This window comes from Meles meles, chromosome 11 (assembly GCF_922984935.1).
Source record: "Meles meles chromosome 11, mMelMel3.1 paternal haplotype, whole genome shotgun sequence".
NCBI classification, from domain to species: domain Eukaryota; kingdom Metazoa; phylum Chordata; class Mammalia; order Carnivora; family Mustelidae; genus Meles; species Meles meles.
Genome location: NC_060076.1, coordinates 67,409,649 through 67,424,723, shown reverse-complemented (window position 1 = coordinate 67,424,723; position 15,075 = coordinate 67,409,649). Strand labels below are relative to the sequence as shown.

At 43.5% G+C, this 15,075-nt stretch overlaps 1 pseudogene; it reads right to left on the bottom strand.

The window, feature by feature from the left end:
* Positions 1–236: 236 nt before the first annotated feature.
* LOC123952595 lies at positions 237–12,061 on the bottom strand (annotated as a pseudogene).
* Between the last annotated feature and the right edge of the window lie 3,014 nt (positions 12,062–15,075).

Sequence of the window (15,075 nt, the reverse complement as noted above, 5' to 3'; positions counted from 1 at the left end):
CACACCTTCTCTTCCTGTGCTTGGAGTAACAAGTCTGTGAGTGTCTCCCTCTGGTTTCACAGCTTTTCACACCCTCTCTTTACCGTCTGTCTCGACACCACCATCTACACAACATATCTACACCATGGCATGGTGTTCGTGCTTGCAGCATCCCTGACTCCCTGCACAGGCATCGGACAGAGATGACACTTTTGTTCTTAAATAAGCGAGGGGGAACGCTTGGGCACAATGGGGGGGGCAGAGGGGGCTCTGGGTTACTGGGAGCAGTGAATCCAGGGTGTCGGAGTCCCAGGACTGCCGTCTACCTACAGCTTTAGCTGCTTCCTTCCCCGGTCAGCTCCCTCCTGGGTGCCCAGCACGGCAACCAGCCTCACCCCCCCCATCCCCTCCCGACCAACAGCAGCGGTGGTGGGAGCCCCAGCCCTCTTGCTCTCCTGCCCACAGGAGAGGATGGGATATCTGGGTCTCCTCTCTCCAGCTGGGAGCCAGGGCCAAATGCGCCTGGCCTGACCTCCTGTGCCCTCCCCTCATGCCTCCAGACCCTGCCGCAGCCTGCGATCCAGGGCCAGGAGCTGCCGCAAGATGCCCCGGTTGGGGATGATGCCTCGGTGGTCCTTGACCTTCTTGACGGCCTCCACGAGGGTGAGGTGGTGGTACAGCATGAGGTAGGCCAGCACCAGCGTGGCGGACCGGCTCACGCCCACGGCGCAGTGCACCAGGATCTTTCCTCCTGGCTGGTTCAGGGCCCGGTGGATGAAGTCGGCAGCTGTCTGGAAGTGGATGCTCATGTCAAAGGCTGGCGAGTCATGGGCCTCGACACCCAGATAGCAGATGCCCAGCCCCTCGTAGGCCTCGGGGGGGCCTCGCCACCTGTTGTGTGAGGCATTGAGGACGTGCGTGAGGCCCAGGCGGCGGAGCTCCCGGCGGTTGTTAGCGATATCCTGGTCTCCGAGGTAGAGGCCCGGCCAGACCTCATCGGCATGGTTGGTTACAGGCAGTCTTGCCTGTGTAGAGCAGCCTCTCCAACTCAAAGACATTGAGGAAGGGATGTTGAACCGAGGGCATCTCCTCCAGGGCCCTCAAGACAAGATTTTGCAGAATTTTCTGATGAACAATGCACCAGAGCCATGGAGCCAATGGGTTGCTGCTGTGGTAAAATCCAGTTTTCCGATTCCGCTGGCAGATGCCTCGTTCACGGAGTACCACAGTATTTATCTACTTGCGGCTGCTCATATAAAACCACCAACCTCACAGCTTCCCTGGGTGATGTCAGCCCAGATCAGATCTCACTCTTTCACGACGCAGATAGACTCATAACTTGAGGGGGCAAGATGCTGATGAGACCTTTCTGCTTCCCCCCAGGTCTAAGTGAAGCCCACCATGGGAGCTCAGATTGCATCTGTCTGTGCGACCAGAGCCTCCTTCCAGGGCTGGTCCCATCAGCAGGTTGAGAACGTCCCGAAGTCCTGCAGGAGTTAACTATGGCTGGAAAACCACACACCAAAACTTGTCCCGAAAAAAACCATCACTCCCTGTTTCTCACTGGGCTGTGCGTCAGCGGGAGGTTCTGTGACTGCTGGGCCCGTGGGCTCTGCTCCTTGAGTCTCTCCTCCTCACTGGGCTAGCCACTGTGGGCTCCTCGCAGGGCAACAGCAGAAATAAAACAGAGTGAGCGAAACACACGTGGCCTCTTAAGGCCTCAGCTTGGAACCAGCACACTGTTCCTTCTATGTTTTTTTTTTAATTTATATTCATTTATTTGACATAAAGAGACAGGGAGAGAAGGAGCACAAGCAGGGAGAGTGGGAGAGGGAGAAGAAGGCTTCCTGCTGAGCAGGGAGCCCGATGCGGGGCTCGATCCCTGGACCTGGGAATCATGACCTGAGCCGAAGGCAGACGCCCAATGACTGAGCCACCCAGGTGCCCCTGTCCCTTTCATGTTATTACACTGGACAAAGTTGAGTCACACAGACGAACCAGATGGACTCACCCCAACTGAGCAGGGAGGTACACTCTGCTCTCACAGGGATGTCGAGGGAATGAATATTTCTGAATAAGAATCCACCCGGCAGCTGGCGGAAGACGTGGCGTGTTTATGTTCCAGTCTTGTAAGTCACATCGCATGACTTCCCCTGTACTGTATCTGGGGTTGTCACCCGATCCCACCAGGTTCAAGAAGAGAGGACACAGACCCCATCATTCAATGCAAGGTGTGACAGTGTCATTTGGTAAAAACAAACAAACAAACAAAACATGTAATTGGAGATATTGATATGGATATCTCTGGAAAATACAATCTTAAAAAAAAAAACCACAATAGTATTTCAAAGACTCAAGCCCCCCTTGGGACAGGGTGCACCCCCCCAGGGCCCTGAGTGCCAGAGGGCACCATGCAGTACGCAGAAGAAATGATTTCCTCCAAAGAGAACAAGTGCCAGGTTTCTAGAGAAGTTTCTCCCTGGACACTGGTCTCCATCCTGGCTGGAAGTGACGACGTTTCTCTTGGGGAGCCTGACTCGCTGGCTAGCACGTGCAGCGGGCCGGCCTTTAAAACCCACAGCCTCTCAGACATCACCCAATGTCACCTGAAGCCATGGCTGCTCCCCAGCAGGTGAGAGGGGGCACGCAAGAGGAGGGTGCCGATTCTGGCCCAGATGGCCAGCGTCCCTGCACAAGGACCTCGGGCTCCCCTCGCTCTTCTTGATTCCAGTTTTCTTATTCTGTGAAACAGGAAGGAAAAACTTGTTCCAAGCAGTAAGCTGTGCTAATGCACATGAAGCATTGCATCGGCTCTGGGAAAGTTCTCCACGAATACAAACTGATGGAAAGATGGCAGTGGCTTGTGGGCATTTGGATGGACCCAGAGCCAGGAACCATGGCATGTTTGCTGTAGTCTGAAGGTTCGTGTCCCCCACCAATTCACGTATTGAAATCCTAATCCCCAAGGGTAGGATCAGGACGTGGGGTGTTTGGGAGGTGGTTGGTACCCACAGGGATAGGATCCGTGTCTAGAGAGCTTCTTATCCTTTCTGGCCATGTGAGGGCACAGTGAGAAGATACATCTATGAAGCAGGAAAGGGGCCCTCATGAGACGCTGAAATCTAGTGGTGCCTTGATCTTGGAAATCCAGCCTCCAGAACTGTGAAAAATACATTTCCGTTGTGTATGAGACCCCTATCTGTGTTATTCTGTCATCGCAGCTAGAACAGACTAAGACGGCTTTTATGCATGGCTGAAAACTGAGTCCTGATTTCCACACATGGAGGCAAGTCTCTGTAGGGCTGGGTACACAGACAATCTCTCTTCTGGGGATTCTCTTAAAGTCCAAGGAGAAGGATGGTTTAGCCTGAGAACTGAAGATGACTGCTCTTCTCCATTTGACAGGCATGAAGTGATTCTGGATACCAAGACTTTACTTAGAGTAGCAGAGAAATTACTGGAAAACAAAAACACCTCTACAGTGTCTCGAGCTTCTTCTCATGTAATTCATTGCCTAGTAAAGAAGAAATTAAACTATTGATTTCTTTTTTGTATGTATATCAGATAAAATTTTATATATAGCAATGTCTACAATAACCAAACTATGGAAAGAACCCAAATGTCCATAGACGAATGGATAAAGAAAAAGGGAATATTACACAGCCATGAAAAGGGGAAATCTTGCCATTTGCAATGATGTGGTTGGAACTAGAGGGTGTTATGCTAAGTGAAATAAGTCAATCAGAGGAAGACAGTTATCATATGTTCTTACTTATGTGTGGAATTTGAGAAACAAGGCAGAGGATCATAGCACAAGAAAGGAAAAAGTGAAACAAGACGAAACCAGAGAGGGGGACAAACCATAAGCAACTCTTATTCTCAGGAAACAAACTGAGGGTTGCTTGAGGGGAGAGAGGCAGGCAGATGGGGTAACTGGGTGATAGACATTGGGGAGGGTATGTGTCGAAATGGGCAGTGGGTAATACTTAAGACTGACGGAAAAAATGCCTACTTCTGAGGGGATGGTGAGGGTCATAGAAGATACGTTATACCTTGGTGATCACACAGTCCCCAGCATGTGGCTACTACTGTTATTCCTAATGATGTTCTGGAATTTATGAGGGCCCTTAAACCATCAGAACATCCTAGCTGAGGTCATAGTTTAGATCTATCACTGAAGATTATAGAATTATCAGACAACATAGAAAAATAATGGAACATGTGACAAGACCTTGAGGTCTGGGGAGGGGCGAGCACGTGAGGTCACAGGACCAGCAGAGACGGACAGAGGATTAAGAACACGAGACTACAACTCTCAGCTGGAGCCTTTTGGGTGCTCTGTGCTCAAAGTCCAATGGAGAGTCAAGAACCAATGTGACCTTGGAGTCTCTCAACCAAACAAGCTTCCATCATCATGGCTTCGCCCCCAGCTTCCCCTGCCCGCTGAGCTCCCATATGCACACGACGCACTGAAATAGGTTGTCTGGGGGCAGACTGTTGGCAGAAGGCAATGCTGTGTCCAGGCCTTGCCTGGGTGAACTCTGCTAATCCGTGCTCCGTCTGGGAAGCTGGTGTTCTTCCCGCTCTGCTCTTGCACGTTCTCAGAAGACCAAGCCAAAAGCAACTTTGGAGACGTCCAGTGGCTTCACTCTCCAAATGGTCCTGGCATATCGGACTTGCCAGAAAACATGACTTAAATGATTATCTTAAAACTTCAGTCTCTATGTCCTGGGCCTATCCATCATCTAAAGGGAATGCGGTGGTTTGTTGTAAAGGTGAAGAGTGGGAATGTTTTCCTACCAGAGGAACAATGAACCAAACCAGTTACCTGGCTCGTTAGGAACAGTGTCACGCATTCCCCGGTCGTGCTCCTGGGAGGTGACAATCATGCATCATTGCCCTGACTTGTCTCCTTCCCTTAGAGTTTTCCTGACTTAGTAGTAGCTGCGTTCAAGGATTCTCAAATGATGATGTCGTTGTCCTTCCAGCAGTTTCTTCCGTTCCTTTTTTTTAAATTAAAAAACAAAACAGGTATCATGATGAAAACTTTAGAAAGTCTGTACTTTCTAAAAAATGAAATGAAATAAAATGAAAACAAAATAGAAAAAACATGCAACCAACCTCCCATCCACCTCCTTGTGGACCCTGGAAGCCAGTGGACACTGGGATATAGTCACAAACACTCTGCTTTGGGTGATGGCCTTTGTGCACCATACAACCCTTATCCCATGTTCCAGATGAATGAATGAATGAACTGAAGTTTGGTGGGGCTTGGCAGCTTCCCCGCCTGGTGAGCAGGGAGCCAGGGTTTGATCTCAGGAGTTGTTACTCCAGACAAGGCAGTACACGGGGCTAGACCAGACCCAGGATGGAAGCCTGGTCATCAGCAAAGATCATTAACGAGAACTGCAGAGGACAACAGCTAATGTTTCATGCTTCCATCCTGGGGACAGCAACCAAGGGAACACACTCCTCCCTGGGGCCCCACATCGTTACCCCAGGCACCATTGCCAGCCCTCTGCCACTGTGTCCACCTCAACATTTCTGGAAAGTTCTTCCTGTGCTCTGTGACTGTGCACAGACTTCTGGGGAGATCCTCTGTTCTCTGTGCAGGAACCATCACCTGTGGCAGAAGATGCCCCACTCCTGAGTTATTTCCTCTAGAGCAGGTTGGGGTGCGGTTGGCAGGGCTGTGGGGAGACTGTATTTAGATGCTGAGGGGACCCTATAGCCGCCTGCAGACCTGTGCCATGAGTGAGGCAAGGGGAGTGATACTTTCTGAATATGTCTGAGTTCTTCTTCTGTTTGTACTCCATTTCTAGGGACTTGTCCCCTCCTTAGCAAGGGACATCCTTGTCTCACGCATCATCAGGATTTCAACAGCAGGAATGCAAAGAGAAGTAAGAGTCACTGTTCAGCACTTGACAGCCTGGTTAGAATTCCCGAGTCCACAAGGACCCTGAAAGCCAACTGCGAAGGAAAAAATATCCTAATCCCAAGGTGAGAGAATTCCTCCCATAGGATCACTGTCATCAAGGAAATAAGTGTCCATTTGCCTAGTGGAGTGGGAGGAAGAAGGGGAAAGAGTCTCCCCGACACTGGGAGATGGGCAGGGGTTTCTCAAAGGCTGAGAGCCATAACCCCCCTCTCACTCATTCTGTGTGAGGCTGATCTAGAGGGGAAGGGCTCCGAGGCTTCCCAAGCACAACCATTGGCAAGGAAGGGGCAGATCACACATCCTGGGATGACTAAGGGCTGCAAAAGCACAAATTGTTATAAAACCTCAGGACCCTTACACAGCCCTGGGGAGAAGGAGAGTCTCCATGAATGAGACTACGGTTTGCATTGGGGGATTCTAAATCACATTTATTTTTTTTTATTTGTTTATTTGTTTATTTACAGCATAACAGTGTTCATTGTTTTGGCATCACACCCAGTGCTCCATGCAGTACGTGCCCTCCCTATTACCCACCACCTGGTTCCTCAACCTCCCACCCCCCCCCCCCGCCCCTTCAAAACCCTCTGGTTGTTTTTCAGAGTCCATAGTCTCTCATGGTTCATCTCTCCTTCCAGTTTCCCTCAACTCCCTCTCCTCTCCATCTCCCCATGTCCTCCATGTTCTTTGTTATGCTCCACAAATAAGTGAGACCATATGATACTTGACTCTCTCTGCTTGACTTATTTCGCTCAGCATAATCTCTTCCAGTCCCGTCCATGTTGCTACAAAAGTTGGGTATTCATCCTTTCTGATGGAGGCATAATACTCCATTGTGTATATGGACCACATCTTCCTTATCCATTCATCCGTTGAAGGGCATCTTGGTTCTTTCCACAGTTTGGCGACCGTGGCCATTGCTGCAATAAACATTGGGGTACAGATGGCCCTTCTTTTCACTACATCTGTATCTTTGGGGTAAATACCCAGCAGTGCAATTGCAGGGTCATAGGGAAGCTCTATTCTTAATCTCTTGAGGAATCTCCACGCTGTTCTCCAAAGTGGCTGCAACAACTTGCATTCCCACCAACAGTGTAAGAGGGTTCCCCTTTCTCCACATCCTCTCCAACACACGTTGTTTCCTGTCTTGCTAATTTTGGCCATTCTAACGGGTGTCAGGTGGTATCTCAATGTAGTTTTAATTTGAATCTCCCTGATGGCTAGTGATGATGAACATTTTTTCATGTGTCTAATAGCCATTTGTATGTCTTCATTGGAGAAGTGTCTGTTCATATCTTCTGCCCATTTTTTGATATGATTATCTGTTTTGTGTAAATCACATTTATTTTAAGAGTAAAGGAATATGCCAGTCCTTAATAGTGTGGAGAGTAATTGTGCCCAAAGTCTGGTTTACAGTCAAGGTTGAATATGAAAAAGGTTGATTAGCTCACAGAAAATGGAAGGAAGTCGCAGAGGGTTGATGCACTCTGGGGAACTGAGGTTTATACGTTCTCTTTAGGCTTGTCCTATGATCCAGATGCACTGAAAGATCCACCTTAACTTCCAATCCTTCTCAGATGCCAGCAAGGATTAGGGTTAACAAACGCTGAAGTCAGAGTCTCTCTAATAGGTTAGGACACTTGTCTGCATCAGCCACGTGCCCTCAGATGTTAGTTTCTCAGTCCTAGCTGGGGAAATGCTTCCCTGTGCTCCACCCTCCTCCACCTGAGCTGTGTGCATTCCTTCAGCAAAAGGCAGGAATGTTCTAGGTTGAGGCCCCATGATTTCCTTAGTACAGAGTTCACCAGTTTGATTCTTCTGCATATGGTTTTCCGATTTTCCCAGCACCATTTGTTGAAGAGACTGTCTTTTTTCCACTGGACATTCTTTTCTGCTTTGTTGAAGAGTAGTTGACCATAGAGTTGGGGTCTATTTCTGGGCTTTCTATTCTGTCCCACTGATCTATGTGTCTGTTTTAGTGCCAGTACCAGACTGTCTTGATGATGACAACTTTGTAATAGAGCTTGAAGCCTGCAATTGTGGTGCCACCACAATTTTGTTTTTCTTTCTCAATATTCCTTTGGCTATTCGGAAACATCTTAAATATCTTCTAAGAGCTCCACTTTTACTGAGAGGCTGAAGGGTGGCTCATTGTCACCTGCCCAGTTCTTAGTGAGACTAGAACCTGAATCTGACTTTTCCAGCCAGAACACTCTCTCTGGATGACATTGAGCAGAGAGGGTCTCCCTTATTCCCAACCCCTGGGCTCTGTGCTGTAGGGAAACAGGAGGGGAGGACAAAATAAGGGAAGACCCTGTTCTGCTTTTCAGATCAGAATGATCTGTTTTCTTCCTTTTTATTTTTATTGTTGGTGCAAATGTCAATACTTATTTAAAGTAGAAAAAGAAATCACAACATATCACAGTTTTTAAAAAGCTAATACTATGTTAAACATTATAAAATCCAGAGAGAGAACATACAATTTTTAATAATTAACTACCTGACATAGTTTTTCTCATTAACTTTTTTCATTGCATACTCTCCATGTTTTCAGATGACAATGCTTTTGTAACTTTCTATAAGCAGAATTGGAATGATCTACTTTCAACAGCATGTGATCATTGCACATTTCACACAATACAAGGAAAGTGAACAACATTATAACATCAACTTCTAGAAATCACTGTCAATAAGATGACACTTTCTTAGAAGACACCTTTTTAAAAATATTGTATTTATTTATTTGTGAGACAGAGAGACAGAGAGAGCACGAGCAGAGGAAGGGGCAGAGGGAGAGGGAAAAGCAGGTTTCCTACTGAGCGCAAAGCCTGACAAGGGGTTCAATCCCAGAACCCTGTGATCATGACTTGTGCCAATGGCAGACGCTTAACAACTGAGCCGGCCAGACACCCCTAGAAAACACTTTATGCATATATACACACTATGTATATAGTATATATATATATGCATACACACATATTTCATACATACGCATAAACATATATATATTTATAAATTTGTGTGTATGTTTATATATGTATATATATACATATTTGCATGCATATGTGTACATATATCTATACATATATATATATGAATGCATTGAGTCCTGTAACCTGTTTCTTTCACTGAATATTTTGTGGACATGTTTTGTTATCAATACGTAAAGAATGATAACCTTCTTATTCATGAATAGATGTGCAACACAGTATATCTCTGGAATATCGTGGATACCCCAGAAGACATTAACCAGCCCTTATGGATGTACATTTCAGTTGTTCCTTTTGTTGTGTCATAACCAATTCTGCAATGGCATATCTTTGTGCATTTATCTTTCTTTTATTAGAACTATTAGTTCCTTGTGATAAATTCCTGGGGGAATTCGAGATAAATGCTGAGTCAAAAGGTATGGATACCTAAAATTTGAAATCATACTGGTATATTGCCCTCTAGAAAGCTTGTGACAGTTATGTTTTCATCAACAGTTCGTGAGAGTGCTTATTTTCCCATACTGCTGAGCACATTCATCTTTTACATTTTTGCCAGTCTCATGTGCATTTTAGTATTTAGTATTTTTGCATTTAGTATACATTTAGTATTTTAGCATTTAATATACATTCCTTTTTTACTAACATTTATTATTTATTAACATTTATTATTTTATTAACATTTTCCCATTTGCTGCTGGATATTTGTGGTTCTTTTCTGATCTGTGTGATTATTCCCTTGACTGGTTTTCCATCTGGGAACTCATTCTGGGGTAAGATTTACAAGGGGTCCTTGTGTGGTCAGCTTGTTCACCTGCTATTGGTCATTCATGGGTTGATGACTTTTTTCTCATTTGAAACCTCTACTTCAATAAGATTTAGGTATTTTTTTTTTGTATAGGAGTTTTATCTTTTAGTCATAACATAAAAATCATCTTTCATGGATTCTCGAAGGAACACTCTTTAGCTTAGAATGGAAGAGATTTTGAAACATCTCCAAGACTGAGAGCATGTAAATAATTTTGATTTTAAATCAATTCACATCCTGTGACTTTTGCCCTCAATGGGTTTATGTGTGATGGCAAAATATGACCTTTCGAAGGAGAGGTACGGGAAACTGCACTTTTGAGAATTTCACTTTAAAATGAAAGAAAGAAGAAACTTCTCTGAAGTCTCATTTTGGGGGAGCAAAGTTAGGTCCCAGCATGCTGTTGACTGACTGCCACTTGGTTCCATGGGATCACCAACTCTTTCTCACTGGGGTTCAAGAAGACTTCCAGGGACAGCCAAACTAGCAGACCACACCATTATCTTTCCACCACAGAATAAATGGCCTCTCTTTTGATATCCCCCAGAATTTGGTGAGGGAATGTATCACTTATAAATGAGTTTGTATCCCTCTTCCAATTTAGAACAGACTTTACACACTTGGTCTGGAAATTTTTTGACTCTTCTCCCACACCTGTCTTAAAAGTTCTCTTAGAATGGCGGACATATTGAATGAATTTTTGGGGCTTCATTAAATAACCACATGAAATCCAAAACAGCATCCAAAACAAAGACAAAGAGCATCCTAAAGCTTGGGGGTAAGCATAAAGCCCTGATATTAGGGCATATGAATGGGACTTTCCAATACAATCATTCCATTTAAAAGCAAATATAAGTTAGCAACCAGAATCTATATATGTGGTAGCTCAACAAACAAATGACTTGAGGGGTTCTGGTCTGAGCTCTGAATTTTTTTTTTAAAGGTTTTATTTATTTATTTGTCAGAGAGAGAGAGAGAGCACACAAGCAGTCAGAGTGGCAGGCAGAGGCAGAGAGAGAAGCAGGCTCCCTGCCAAGCAAGGAGCCCTATGTGGGACTGATACCAGGACTCTGAGATCATGACCTGAGCCGAAGGCAGCGGCTTAACCGACTGAGCCACCCAGGCGTCCCAAGAACTCTGATTTTTTTTTACGTTTTTACTTAAATTCCAGTTAACATATAAATTAAATTCCAGTTAACATATTGTTATACTATAACAATGTAATATTAGTTTCAGGTGCAGAGTGTACTGATTCAACACTTACATACAAAACCTAGTGCTCATCATGACGAGAGCACTCCTTAATCCCATCACCTTTTTAACCATCCCCCACCCACCTCCCTTCTGGTAGCCATCAGTTTGTTCTCTATAATTAAGAGTCTGTTTCTTGGCTTTCCTCTCTTTTTTTTCCCTTTATAATTTGTTTTGTTTCTTAAATTCCACATATGAGTGAAATTGTATGGTATTTGTCTTTGCTTGACTGATCTATTTGCTTAGCATAATACTCTCCAGCTCCGTCCACATCATTGCAAGACACTAGAGAATCTCTTTCTGAAGAAATAACAGAACTAAAATTGAAACAAGTCAAAATCAGAAAGGCTATTAATGAGATGCAATAAAAAATGAAGGCTCTAACTGCTAGGATAAATAAGGCAGAAGAGAAAATTAGTGATAGGGAAGACAAAACAGTGGAGAATAAAGAAGCTGAGAATAAGAGATAAACAACTACTGGATCATGAGGGGAGAATTCGAGAGATAAGTGATATCATAAAGCAAAACAATATTAGAATAGTTCAGATCCCAGAAGAGGAAAGAGAAAGAGAGAGTGGCAGAAGGTATACTGGAGCAAATTATAGGAGAGACTTCCCTAATCTGGAGGAAGGAATAGGCATCCAACTCCAGAAATGGAAGGAAAACTTTCAAACTCGGTCTATGAAAGCAGCATTACCTTGATCCCAAAACCAGACAAAGACCTCATCAAAAAGGAGAATTACAAACCAATATCCCTGATGAACATGCATGTAAAAACTCTCACCAAAATTCTAGCCAATAGGATCCAACAGTAGATTAAAAGGATTATCCACCATGCCCAAGTGGGATTTATTCCTGGGCTGCAAGGTTGGTTCAACATCCACAAATCAAAGAACCATATGATACTCTCAATAGATGCAGAAAAAGCATTTGAGAAAGAGCAGATCATTTCTTGATTAAAACACTTCATAGTGTAGGGATAAAGGGAACATACCTCAATCATAAAAGCCATACATGAAAAGCCCACAGTGAGTGTCATGCTCAATGTGGAAAAACTGATACCTTTTCCCCTATGGTCAGGAACATGGCAGGGATGTCCATTATCACTGCCACTATTCATCATAGTACTAGAAGTCCTAGCTTCAGCATTCAGACAACAAAAAGAAATCAAGCTCTTCCACTTTACAGATGACATGATACTCCACCCCAAAATTGCTAGAACTCATACAGGAATTCTGAAAATTGGCAGAATATAAAATCAATGTACTGAAATCAGTTGCATTTCTATACACCAACAATGAGACAAAAGAAAGAGAAATTAAGGAGTCGATCCCATTTATAATGGCACCAAGAAACACAAGATACCTGGGAATAAACCTAACCAAAAAGGCTAAGGATCTGTACTCAGAAAACTATAGAACACTCGTGAAAGAAATTGAGGAAGATTCAAAGAAATTGAAAAATGTTGAATACTCATGGATTGGAAGAACAAATACTGTTAAAATGTCTATGGTGCCATGGACAATCTATACATTCAATGCAATCCTTGTCAAAATACCATTAACTTTTTTTAGAGAGTGGAAAAAATAATCTTAAAATTTGTATAGAACCAGAAAACACCCTGAATAGCCAAAGAAATGTTGAAAAAGAAAACGAAATCTAAAAAAAAAAAAGAAAGAAAGAAAGAAAAGAAAATGGAATCTGGTGGCATCACAATTCTGGACTTCAAGATCTATTACAAAGCTGTAATCATCAAGACAGTATGGTACTGGCACAGAAAGAGATACATAGATTAATGGAATAGAATAGGGACCCAGAGATGGAATGGTCAACTAATTTTTGACAAGAGCAGGAAAGAATATTCAGTGGAAAAAAGACGGTCTCTTAAAAAATGGTGCTGGGAAAATTGGATAGTCACATGCAGAAGAATGAAACTGGGCCATCTCTTTACACCACACACAAAATAGACTCAAAAACAGATGAAAGACCTAAATGTGAGACATCAAATCCTAGAGGAGAGCTCAGGCGGCAATCTCTTCGACCTCAGCCATAAAATCTTCTTGTCAGACACATCTCTCTCTCTTTTTTTTTAAAGACTTTATTTATTTATTTGACAGAGATTACAAGTAGGCAGAGAGGCAGGCAGAGAGAGAGAGAGGAGGAAGCAGGCTTCCCGCTGAACAGAGAGCCTGAAGCGAGGCTCGATCCCAGGACCCTGGGATCATGACCTGAGATGAAGGTAGAGGCGTTAACCGCCTGAGCCACCCAGGCGCCCCTGTCAGACACATCTGCAAAGGCCAGGGAAACAGGCAAAAATGAACTATTGGGACTTCATCAAGATAAAAAGCATTTGCACAGCAAATATATATAGATATATATCTATATCTATCTATAGATAGTTATAGATAATATATATCTACAGATATATATATCTATAAATATATATCTATAGTAATCTACATATCTATATCTATATATCTATAAATATCTATATCTATCTATCTATAGTTATATATAATCTATAACTATCTATAGATAGGTATAGATATATAGATACAGATATAGATACATAGACATAGATATCTAGATATATATCTATATGTCTATATATATCTCTATACATCTATATATCTACATATATCTAGATACAGAGATATCTATGTCTATGTATCTATATCTGTCTGTATCTCTATATCTATATATATCAGCCATCATAAAAAGAGAAAGAAATCTTGACATTTGCAACGAGCTGGATGGAACTACAGGGTATTATGCTAAGTGAAATAAGCCAATCAGAAAAAGACAGTTACATGATCTCACTGATATGTGGAATTTAGGAAACAAAACAGAAGATCTCAGGGGAAAAGAGGAAAAAATAAACCAAGATGAAGTCACAGAAGGAGAAAAGCCATAAGAGATTTGTAATCATAAGAAATAAGCTGAAGGTTGCTGGAGGGGTGGTGGGTGGGAGGATGGGGTGACTGGGTGATGGACATTGAGGAAGGCACGTCATGTACTGAGCCCTGGGTGTTATATAGGACTGGTGAATCACTGACCTCTACCTCCGAAACCAAGAATACATTTCTTATTAATTAAAAACTAAAACTAAAATAAAATCCTATGTGGACAAAAAAAACTTGGACAGATAAGGAGCTGCTTATTAGATGAACAAAAAGATGGTTTCTTGAGATGGAAAAGCATCCTCTTCTCCTGGTGAAGATTCTGTGATGATCATTGAACTGACCACAAAAGACTTAGAATATTACCTAAACTGAGCTGACAAAGCTGTGGTAGGTCGTGGGGGACTGACTCTGTTGGAAAGAAGTTTTACTGTGGGTAAAACGCTAACGAACAGCATCGCATGCCCCAGAGAAGCCGAATGCAGCAAACTTCACTGTTGTCTTATTTTATGAAACTTCCACGGCCACCCCGAATTTCAGCATCCACCACCTTGATCAGACAGCAGCCGTCAACACGGACACACGACCTTCCACCAGCAGAACGATCGTGCTTGCTGAAAGCTCAGGTGATGGTTAGCACTTTTTAGCAATGAAGTGTTTTTTGATTAATGCCTGTTCATTTTTTAGACATAAAGCTATTGCACACTAAAAAGACTCCAGTGGAGGGTAAACATGACTTGTGTATGCAATGGGAAACCAAAAAATTTCTTTAATTCACTTCATTGTGCTATTGCTTTATTGCAGGAGTCTGGAGCCCTGAGTTGTGAGAAAAATGTCTAAAAATACAGATTATTTCTCCCAGGGCTAGACACATACTATAGTATGTGTCTATAGACACATAGACACATAGTATAGTATGTACTGTAGACACATGCTATAGTAGATAGCAGGCCATCACGAAATATATTTCAGTGCACTTCTATGGCGCACTTCCTTCCTCTTCTCATGGCATCAGTTAACCGGAGTTGGACATCCATTTCCTTACTGAATATGCATAGACTTGTTTTTGTAAGCCAGACCGTTGTGAACTCATTGTCACTTAGCTGAATCACTGTGAGCTCATGGTTTTTAGTCAAACCAGTTAAGGTAGGGATACAAGTCCACACAATTGTCCAGATGCTTTTGCTCTGTTAAAAACAAGATCTAGGGGCGCCT